At 36.8% G+C, this 11,802-nt stretch overlaps 1 pseudogene; it reads left to right on the forward strand.

Annotated features, from left to right (window-relative positions):
* Positions 1 to 9,916: 9,916 nt before the first annotated feature.
* On the forward strand, positions 9,917 to 10,886 carry LOC143634505 (putative respiratory burst oxidase homolog protein J pseudogene; annotated as a pseudogene).
* Positions 10,887 to 11,802: the final 916 nt, after the last annotated feature.

Genomic DNA, 11,802 nt, shown 5'->3' on the forward strand with positions numbered 1-11,802 from the left:
CTGTTTGTTGATTATGCATGGGAAGATGATAATTGATTTTCATGGGCAGTTCCTCACAGAGAAGATACCCAACGTCGCAATGTCGCAAAGGGTTCTTACTAAATCAATGGCGATTCTTTATGCATGTCTTGATTGTTAGCATGTCCGGTCGCAAGGCTAGTACTGATGGTATGGGTGCTTCTCTGCAATCGAAAATGGCTGCATTGACGTATAATAAACCCTTCAGTTTCAATTAAATGGTGTTTTATGAAATTGATCATCAATGAAGGGCAGTGGCTAGGGAAAGGTTCTTGATGTTTCCCAGATTTCTTCATATGATTCTTAACCATGTGGCTCCTTCTCTCCCACAACGTCGTCCTATTACATTTGTAGATAGTGTCAACAAGAAAAATTTTGCTCAATGTCGTACTTCGAGCTCGCGAAGCAATGTGGAGCGTCGGTCGAGACACACGCCTTTATTTGGCTTTCTTTTGGATCTGGCTTATGTTGCTCCGCTCAATGAGGGGTTTCTTGATTGTGCTCCGGCTCCAGCTGATATTCCACAACCACCTCATGTGACTTAGGATGTTCTAGTTAGTGCTCCTATTCTATCTGCTGCCGAGGATGTAGATCTTTATATTGCTTTTGGAGGACACGAGATATTTGATATGTTATCGGTTGATGTTTCTGAGGTTCAGGTTTCTTCGATTGATGTTTCTATGGCTCGGGTTTCCTCGGTTGCTGCACGGGGTAGTCCATCGATTTCTACTCTTCATATACCTTTGGAGGAGACCTTATCTGATTCATTCTCAGATGAGATTGATGAGACTCGGGGGTATTTAGCTAATTAAGAAAAGATACATGGAAAGCATAAGAAGAATACTGATGATGATAGTGAATCCGATTACGAAGATGAGATGTATGCTTTGGTTCATAAATCCAAGAAGGCCCGGGTTGGTGAGAGTTCAAAAGTGGTTCAGTTTGCTCCTCCACTGTTATCTGGCTCTTCTACGTCTGTACCGGTTACTTCTGCCTCTCTACCAGCGACTTCTACAATGGTCTTGTCGGCACCAGAAATTGGGTCTTCTTCGGTGGCTTTGTCAGCACCGGGCATTGTATCTCTACCGCCTCGGTCGATTACTCCATTTGAGGTTGTTTCTTTGTTTGTGGAATCAACTCTGGTTGCTACTACTGACTCTTCAGTTTCTACTCCACCTCTAGTTTCTATTCCATTTTCATCTGAGATACCAGTCAGTTTGGGCATTCCTCCACCCTATGCTCAGGATATTTCACATATGACATTTTCTTTTGATTCCACACTGTCAGATTCTGAGCGGATCGTGGCTCTGGAACGCGTGGTTGCTGAGCAAGCGAGGATTAATGTCAGTCAAACTCAGGAAATTCAACATCTGGTGGCTGAGAATCAACTTCAGTCGTGTCTCCTGGTTAAGCACGGTAAGCTTTTTGAGGCTCTAAAGCAGTTCTTAGCATCTCAGAGGGAGAGTAGTTGTAAGAGAGACGAGTTGAGGACAAAAATATGGGAGGACAAAGACGATGATCCTAATGCATCGAAAGATGCAGGTGGTGAGCTTCCAAGAACTTCACAATCTTTTGGTGCTTCCACATCTCAGGGGGGGAGTCTTGTACTCCAACGGGTGGTGAAGTGTGATTCTGTAGTTGTTGATGAAGAGTTTGAGGTTACTGAGGATGTGTTTTCATACGGTGAGATTGAAAAACTTGGTGAAAAAATTGAAATTGATAGTGTTCTATAGGAAGGGGAGATACCAAAGGATGGTATTGAACATGATATTCCTGATTTGAGTCAAGAACCGGTGAACAGAGGTGAAAGTGTAAGTGGTGAGACAGATTGGGAAGAACAGCCTAGGTGGAAGGAGGAATGTGTTAACTGGTTTGTAAAAACAAAGAAACCTGAGGTACCTCCTATGTTTAAAAGGAGTTACAATATTAAAGGGTACAATGAATCGAAAAGGGGAATCATCTGTTGGTTCTATGATGATCAGCTCAGAGTGTTTTGTGGTTAAACAATTTGATGGGGTTCAATATTTTAAAAATAAACTGAGATCGTTCAACATATTGCATGAGTGTGAAGTAAAAGATTTGGCACGTTTGAAGCTAATTAACATAAGCGGTGATAACTATGCTGGCTGGATTGGAAAGATTGTGCGGAGTGAGGTTGTCAAGGAGAAGAGGTTCGAGTTGCTAAAACCTCAGAAGGGAAAATTGATTGAGGATACTGAAAGGGGAATGCGAGTCGATGGTAAACCGTGGATGGTTATAAAGTACAACCCATTCGATGTTTGAAAGAGATTCCTATGAAGGTCATGCCACAAAATGTGCTAAAGGATTTGAAATGGTGGTATGTTGATTGTGAGACCGCTGAAGCCGTGATGGAAGATCAAGATGAACAAGAAATCTTGAGGTTGTTTAATCCTATGCATCTGGTTAACTTGTCTCAAGCTGACTTGCAGGTACTTAATGAAAATAAGATCTTTTTTTATACCAGCATGGAAAGACGAAGGGAGAAATTACCAAAGGGTGGTCTCGGTTTGTGTGAGACAAGGTGTGCATGCCTGAAGTTTGTGGAAATGATTTTTGGATTACAGTGCAAGACGAAGCTATAAGAGAAATGAAGCTACTGCCAAGGGGGAGTCTGTTGGTGCATTGTGTCAGTAGTTCATTAGTCTTTAGTTTATCGTGTCTGTAATAACATTATTGTTCGTTATGCTTGTTTTTGTTTTGGGGCGAACATACTGTGATGCTTAGTTATGGGCGATGTTAGGGACAACTTCGCCTAAGGATGTTAGGCGAAGTTGTCGTGCTTATATAAACTAACTTGGCCATAGGGTTTAGGTTGGTGTTTAGAGATAACTTCTGAACATTTTGGTTTTTACGTGTTACTAGCACTGGGTTGCTAATAACATATAAGCATTTGAGTTACGTGTTTGTTCATTGTTCGTTTCTGATTCATACATCCGTATACACTCCTAGTCGTATACAAAGGGGATTCCGCACCCTTTGTGTTCGAGATATTCCTATGAAGATCCGGCTAGGGACCTACATCCTTCTATCTGGGTTTACACACCCTTGTCATGAGTTTCTGGGTAATAAAAACCCATCTCCAAACACATTTTTTGGGTCAATAAGAACCCAGAAAGGTCCGATAAACCCTAAAATTCTAAAAACTGTACAAAGTTTAACAAAATCTCAATTAAGTCAACACACATATTCCTTATGACATCGATGACATAATTGTAACAATAAATTAAACAAATAACAACATAAAATGAATCTATTGGATCTGAATAGTTCCTGGCGGAACTGTTCGTGAACCAAGAGCAAGAACAAGATGAATAATCATGTAAATGAAGTTATACCACGGGAGGAGGATTCATCTTGATGATTATCAAGTTTGATTATGAAGTAGATTTTTGTGTGAATCTTAGATCTAGGGTTTCTTGAAGGGGTGGTGGAAAGGTAGAGAGAGAAGGTGAGAGTGTTTGGATAAGATTTGAGTGAATAAAGTGAATGATATTTTGGTTGGCCCTATTTATAGGGTCAGTCTATCTCGCGATAGGGTTAAAACATCACGAGTTTAAACTATTTTAGCCTCTCAACCCCCAAACTCTAAAAATATTTACATATTTACACCCGTAAAATATTTACCCACCGAATCCGAACACTTTAAATATATACAAAATACATTTTTGTTGATCCGACACTTAACAAACTTTACATCAAGACTTTGTTTTACAAACCATAATCCCTTTTAAAAATCAACAAGTAAAACCATTTTAAATATTTAATAATTTAAAATAAAAATAAAATAGAAAAAGAAAAAAATTAAAATTAAAATAGAAGTATAGATTAAATCATACTTAATCATATTAAGTTGTAAACAAAAAAAATAAAATAAAATAAAAACTAAAATTAAAATTGAAGTAAAGATTAAATTAATATTAAATTAATTGTATTAATTTAAAGGTTAAGTAAATTACATATTTTTTTTTTGTGAGAATGATCACAACATAGAATCACATCATCTGATAACGTCCTAGATCGCACTTCTATTTGGATATTATTAGGCTAAGAGTAGTGAGGCTTGATCCACCCCCAAGTGATCCAATATATTTACGACACGTAGGCGCTGACGCGGCACAGGATCAAGCCCCAGAGGGTGTAGTGGTCCAGGTGATTCGGGGCTTGATTGAATTTATTTTTTAAATACTACTTTTTTAATTAAAATTCTTTATTTTACATTAATAATAATTTAAAACATTACATTAATAATGATATAAAACATTACATTAATAATAATTTAAAAAATTACTAGTCTAATACAAGATAATAGGACCTTCTATCCCACAAATGCTCGACCAACTCATGCCGAAGGTTGTCGTGTATCCACGGCTCTTGATGATATTTAAGTTGTCGATTCGTTGTTCATTGGTGATCGTTGATTCTTGTCTTGGAATATCACCTTGGTAGTTTTGACAAATAGTGTGACCCTCGTCTTCTAGATACATGTTATGTAGGATTACACACGTGATGACGACTTCCATTATCTTCTCCCTTGTCCAAAATCTTATTGGATTCACCAACATTGCCCATCTTTTCTTTAGGACTACAAACGCCGTTTCAATATATTTCCTTGCTGATTCTTGTTTCTTCGTGAAGTACTTTTGTTTGTCAGAAAGTGGAGACCCATAAGCTTGAACAAGTGTCCCCTGTTCGTTGTAAATACCATAAACGAGGTAGTACCCGTACTTGAAGTGTTCTCCATTTGCAAAAAAAAAAAAATAAATAAATAAATAAATAAAATTGTGGTGTTTCAACCCCATCAATAACTCATCGAATATCGGTGATTAATCAATAACATTAAGATTATTATTTGACCCGACAACCCCAAAGAACGCATTCCAAACCAAAGATCATGTGACATCACCGCCTCAAGTACAACAGTAGGGCTGGGGTGATCACCTCGATGGAATTGACCTCGCCAAGAAGTAGGACACATAGCCCAACCAACATGCATACAATCGAGGCTACTGAGCATCCCGGGGAACCATGCCTTTCATCGTGCATCTCGTATATGCGTTGGCCCCTGTCCGAAGCCCAAAAACACCTTCTAAATAAAGTTATGGGTCTTTTAATGTTTTTTCAGCAGTTTTTGCATTTTTCTTTTTGGGTTTGTGTTTGGCTCATGGCCTTTTTGGGCCCATTTCGTATTTGTAACTCTATTTATATGTTTCTTATGTAATTTGGAAAGACATACTTAAATTAGGATAATAAAGATTTTTCACTTCATTTTTCCCTTCACCTTTGGGTGGGATTTTGGAGTTTTGGGAAGTTCATCACGGGTATTATTTGAATCAACGTGATTCGATCTTCGTTATCGTTTTACCGTTGCATCACCGACTAATCACATATTCAGATAAATTAATTGCGCAGTAATTGCTAGACCTAATAGTTGGGTTGTGATAACAAACGATACCTTAACTGAATTGTTGACCAACTGAACTCGGGTTACCTAATTACCTGTTTAATATATAAAAATAAAGTATAAGAAATGACTAACGATTATTGGTTCAATGACACAAGAGCTAACCCTAAGTGTTGATAAACAAAACCAAAAAAGTGATGCAAAATTTGATAGTCAAAAACACAAATTGTGTAAGCAATTAATTGATAAATCAAACAAGATCAAATAACAATACTCAATTCAGTTCTTAATCATTAAAGTAAATAGAATCTGGTCAAAGTTAGTTTACACAAAATTCTAGCCTAAAGTGAATACAATGGTCACGAAGGATTCGCTTATCTGATGAAAGGATGAAAGCATGTGAGGAACTGACGAACCGGAAGCTTTGGGATGGTGCAAAATCGTCCTAGGGATTCTCTCAGATTGCTGGAATGAAGGATATCTCCAATGGGGATGAAAACTGATTATATTAAAATTAGGTTTATTTTTCCCGTTCAGAAGTGGTTCGTGTAGCGCGAACGGGCGCTGGCCAAGTCCTTCGCGTAGCACGAAGGATAAATAGTTGTGGCCTTTTTTCCATCTTCACGCCGCGCGAAGATTTACCCTAGATCCCTTCGCATCGTGCGAAGGGAGATCTGACAAAGTCTTCTTGTTTTCTTCTTTTATTTTGCATAGGAAAACGTGCCAACCATTATGATTCTTCTACATCTTCTTTCCAAACCTATAATTCACCCCGATAAACATCCTTAACGTCTTGTACCCTGAAACATATAAATATGCTTAAAGTATCAAAGTTCACATACTATTTAAACTAAAAGTAAACAATTAATATAATAATATACACCTACTTTTACCCGACCATCAATTATGAAAACACAATTATTTTTGTTGTAAATCAGTTTAGGAAAACGGTGACACACTTAAGGTTTCAGGTTATGCAATCCACTAAACAACTATGAATCCTATTAGTTGGATAAACACATAGACATGAATCGTCGGTAAGATTGATAAGAAATTACCAGACACTGTAGTTTGATCGTGCTAATACACAAAACCTAATCCGATTAATTGGCACAAGTGAACGTGGTCTACCTAATTATCAGTTTATTAATATAAGATTTTAGGTAAATCAGTGATCAACGGTAATGATTCAATTACTATAAGAACTTAATCCTAAATGTTGATGAACACAACCTATCGATTGATGATAAACCCTAGTCCCAGACAAACAACTATTTAAGAAATCAAACTAACATAAATAAAGATTAATCATAAAATCAATCAAACTTCAATCCAATAACATATAGAAAACATAGATACATTCAGTTTCATACACAAACCCTACACCTAAAATGGTCACAATGAATTTAGCCTTGGCTCTGCATGGTGATTGACTCGCTTATGCGTTGAATGGATGATAACACGAACTGATTGACAGACCGAGAGCTCTAAGATGGTGCAAAATCGCCCTTTAGGTCGTCTATGGCTGCTGGAATGAAAGATATGTTGAATGGGGGCTGAAAACAGATTTTATAACAATTAGATTTATTTTTCCCGTCTTTGATCAACTTTGCGTAGCGCGAAGATCTTACAAACATGTCCTTCGCGTAGCATGAATGACAAAATAGTCGGGTTTCTTTTCTAGCTCTTTCGTGTAGCACGAAGGAGCACTCTCCAACCTGTCGCGTAGCGTGACGGGGCTTCTTGGCAGGGAATTTTGGCCATTTAACTTGTTTTATGCATTGAAATGCGTGCTAGTCACTTCCACTCATCCCGAACATCAATCCAAGCTCGTATATCTCCTCAATAAGCATCATTAGCCTTCAACAACCTGAAATATAAAAACACATTTGAAATACCATAATTTACACTATAAACTCGATAAAACTAAACATTTAACATTAATATACATAAAATATATCCGACCATCATGAACCAATTTTAAATATAAAAACGGTAGTAAAATTAAAATAAAGATGAACAATCAAAAACAGAAAATCAAAGTAGAGAAAAGATTTTACTGTAGGCAAGACAACTATATCAATGTCGTTTTTAAAGTTAGTTTTATCTTCCGTTATTTGTTTCAAGCTAGACATCAAATCATGACAACCGTCTAGCCTGAGGGCATGATAAAAGAAAAAATAAATTATTTCTCTCTATAATAACAATTAAAACTATATATACTAGATATAATATGATTAACTTTACAAGGTTTTCATTGCTCAACCGAAAAATTATTTCAAGGCTGTATTGACTAAAATATATGCTTTAAATGGGTCATCAAACATCTTGTAATGGGTCAAACCCATGTTCCACAAAAGAAAGATTTTGGACTTGATTCCATTTTTAAGTCAAAATTTATGGTTTAAACAACATAGAAGAACATAAGTTTCTTTCCATTTTTAGACAGTTAACAACCTCTTAACTCTTCCCATCTTTGGTGGTTTATTTTCTCCCCCTCATTTCCCATTCATTCCTCATTACACATTCCATTCTCCCTCCCTCCTTACTTCTTTCCTTCCCATTTTCTGAAAACAAAACACAAAATCTTTCTAACTTTATATGGTCAGAAAGCAAACCTGATCAAACGCAATAATGAAAGGGATTGATCTTGAGAGCGTAGAGATCGACCCAATAGATGGGAAATCCCAACCGTCCAACTCCAAACCCGTCACCTCCGTCAACGATGATGGGCGTAAGCCAGGCGGTTTGTTACCGTTAAGCCGTACCACTAGCAAGGCAGCATCTAAGAGGGCGCCTCCACCTTCTGTTGGAGGGGCACCGAAAATGGGACGGACAACGTCAACGGCTGCCAAAGGGCTTAATAGTTTGCGGTTTCTTGATAGAACCGTAACAGGAAAAGAAGGGGACGCGTGGAGGTCGATTGAGAGACGTTTTAATCAATTTGCTGTCGCGGGGAAGCTACCGAAAGATAAATTTGGAATCTGCCTTGGTTAGAAAATAGAAATCAAGATTCATTTGAAAATGCTGTCATGAATGTAAATGTAATGCAGGTTGTATAATATAGAACTTATTTGTTGAATGTTTCGTTTATGTTTTGTAGGAATGGGCGATAGCATCGAATTTGCAGGAGAGTTGTATGAAGCCATGGCTAGGCGTAGGAATATAGATGGTAAAGATGGGCTCACTAAAGAACAAGTTAGAGATTTTTGGGAGGAGATGACAAAAAAAGACCTTGATGCTCGGCTTAGTATCTTTTTCGACATGTAAATTTATATTCACATGTTTGTTCGATTGCGTGCTCTCGCCTATGAAAAACTAGAACCAGGATATATATCCAAGTTAAAGATATTTATTGATTTAATGTTTTAGGTGTGACAAGAATGGTGACGGTATATTATCAGAGGATGAGGTAAAAGAGGTGAGAAATTATTAAAGAGGCATTTTCTTCTTCTCATTTGTAATTTACCAGGGGCTCAAACTCTTGCTGAATTTCTCATCGTTAAGGTACTTATAATGAGCGCTTCGGCGAACAAGCTTTCGAATTTCAAGAACCAAGCCGGGACATATGCAGCTCTAATCATGGATGAGCTAGACCCGGACCATCGTGGCTACATAGAGGTTATATATAAATAGACTTTTTTGGCATATTTGTTGTTTGCATTTTTGGTTTGAAACAAATTCTATGATTAATCAATTTTAGAATTTGATGAAAATTTCTGCTTCTTATTACGCTGGAGACTATCATTTAGGGATGGAAATGAAACGGGTATTGGAAATCCCAGTTCCACACCCGGTTGTAAATTTATGTTAAATGTGTGGCCTAATACATGTCGGTATCTATTGGGTAATTATCTATCAGGTATCTTGTATGCATGTTAATTTGTTAAAAATTACTCGTTGGGATTTCTAATTATAGTTCTTACTATAATATTTTTTAAACTATTTTACTACCCCAATATAATTAGAATTATAAAAATTAAATAAGTAGATTATTCTATAAACCAATATAAATATATATAAAAGAGAAAATGTTAACAAGTATGATTTTGTAAACGGATATTATGTTTTGGGTAATCGGGCCGGGTATTATCTTATACTGTACCCGTCCCATGCTTACAAAATATTTAAAACTACTCTCATACGCCAAGTGCCCATCCCTTTACCCATACCGAATGTTTTTGGTATCGGGATTGCCCCACATGTTCGGGTTTGTTTGCCATTCCTGCTATCATTAACGTAACTCCTTATTTGAAAGTGTAATCAGATTACCTATTTATCATTTGTCTTTAACTAATTTGAGAGATGCTACCTCTCAGTTTTAGTTATTCTACCCATTAATTCTTTAATAATCAAAAAATCTCAAACTATCAAGTATATGATTGTTACACCTTTAAGTAACAGAATTAAATCCTATAACGCCGTTTTGTATACGTGGTTTTGCTAGAGTTAGTTATCTTATTCTGATTGTCGGTGTTATATAACTACTTCAAAATTAACATTCAAATGAAACACCCCCTTCACTTGTTACTATTTTTCTAAACTTCGTTTCTTGGGACAGATGTGGCAACTCGAAATCCTGCTAACAGGTATGGTATTGAACGATAATGGTAAGGCAAAGCCGGTATCAGAGAATACTAGGAAGAATCAAGATACTACTAACCTAGCAATGTCTATGATCCCACAAAATTATCGCAACCCAACGAGAAGATTCATAAATGAAGGGATAGAACTTGTACAAGATAACTGGAGAAGAGTATGGGTGGTAACCATATTTCTCGGGCTTAACATCACACTTTTTGAATGGAAATTCCTTCAATACACCAAATTGCCAACGTTTGAAGTAATGGGTTATTGTGTATGCTTAGCCAAGGCTGCGGGTGAGACCCTAAAGCTTAACATGGCTCTAATTCTCCTTCCGGTTTGTAGAAAAACACTCACTGGCCTATGAGAAACATGGTTGGGCAAACTTTTACCTTTTGATGATAACATCAACTTTCATAAACTTATCTCGGTTGCCATTGTGATTGGAACTATAATTCATACTGGTGCACATATGGGTTGCAATTTTATAAGGATTAGCACTTGCCCACCAGACACTTTCCAGCGTGTTTATGGAAATTTGCTCCCTGCACAGCCATCGTACAAGGATTTAATGCTAACAATCCCAGGTTTTACGGGTGTGATCATGGATGTAACGATGTTCTTTTGTTTTCTACTCGCGACACATGCTTTTAGGAGAAATGTTATAAATTTACCATGGCCGTTTAATAATTTAGCCGGTTTTACTTCTTTTTGGTATGCACATCATCTTCTTATTATCGTTTACATCTTGCTGATCATGCACGGGTACTTCCTAGTGTTTGCAACTTTCTGGTACTTGAAAACAGTAAGCCAATTTACCCAGTCATACTAAACAGTTTTATAAATGGGAAAATCTCAAAAATGGCGACTTTGGCAAAACAGTCTTGACCGTTAAACATTTTCAATCAACCTGTGTTTGACAAGTGTCCCTTGATGTAACAAATTTTAATCTTGGCACAACAGATTTCAATGCTGCCATGACAAATCCATTATCATTTGCTTGCAGGATGTGTCATGCGGAAAAAACAATTCTTAAACCAAAAACAAGAAGAGTCAAATGATATATTTGTAAAAGAAAAATCTAAGGCTATTTTGTCAAGCTCATCATTTAAAATGGGCATTTTTGGTGATATTTCCTTCATATACCCTCTTTGATTCAAGGTTTGAACAATTTATGCAAACTTAATTACCTTGCAGACATGGATGTATCTCGTGATCCCAATGTTGTGTTATGCAAGTGAGAGAGTTCTTACCGCCTCTGATCATAACCACCGGGTTCATATCGTTAAGGTGACTAACAATGCTTCTGTTTCTTTTTTCTTTTTAACCACACATGATGACATCTGATGTATGTGCCTATCTATAGGCTATTATATACACTGGAAACGTGCTAGCGCTCTATATGACCAAACCTAATGGATTCAAGTACAAGAGCGGAATGTACCTTTTTGTTAAATGTCCAAATATATCAGGTTTTGAGTGGTAAATATCTTATCAGATCCAGCCAACTTTTATAAATATGTTAAACAAGTATTGAAAAGCTGTTATATGAATCTAAAGGGACATAATCAATGTTTATCACAGGCATCCTTTCTCCATAACATCTGCACCCGGAGATGATTACTTAAGTGTACATATTCGTACTTTAGGAGACTGGACGACAGCTCTTAAAGACGAATTTGCAAAGGTAAAAGAACATCCTCTCAGCTAAATGCACCAGCATTTAAATTTTGACACTTTACTCATCAATCTTTATTTTCAACCTTTTGTACTGTTAA

The sequence above is a fragment of the Bidens hawaiensis genome, unplaced genomic scaffold, assembly GCF_021521415.1.
Source record: "Bidens hawaiensis isolate Kalapana, Puna unplaced genomic scaffold, B.hawaiensis_p1.1 tig00007072_1, whole genome shotgun sequence".
Classification (NCBI taxonomy): Eukaryota; Viridiplantae; Streptophyta; class Magnoliopsida; order Asterales; family Asteraceae; genus Bidens; species Bidens hawaiensis.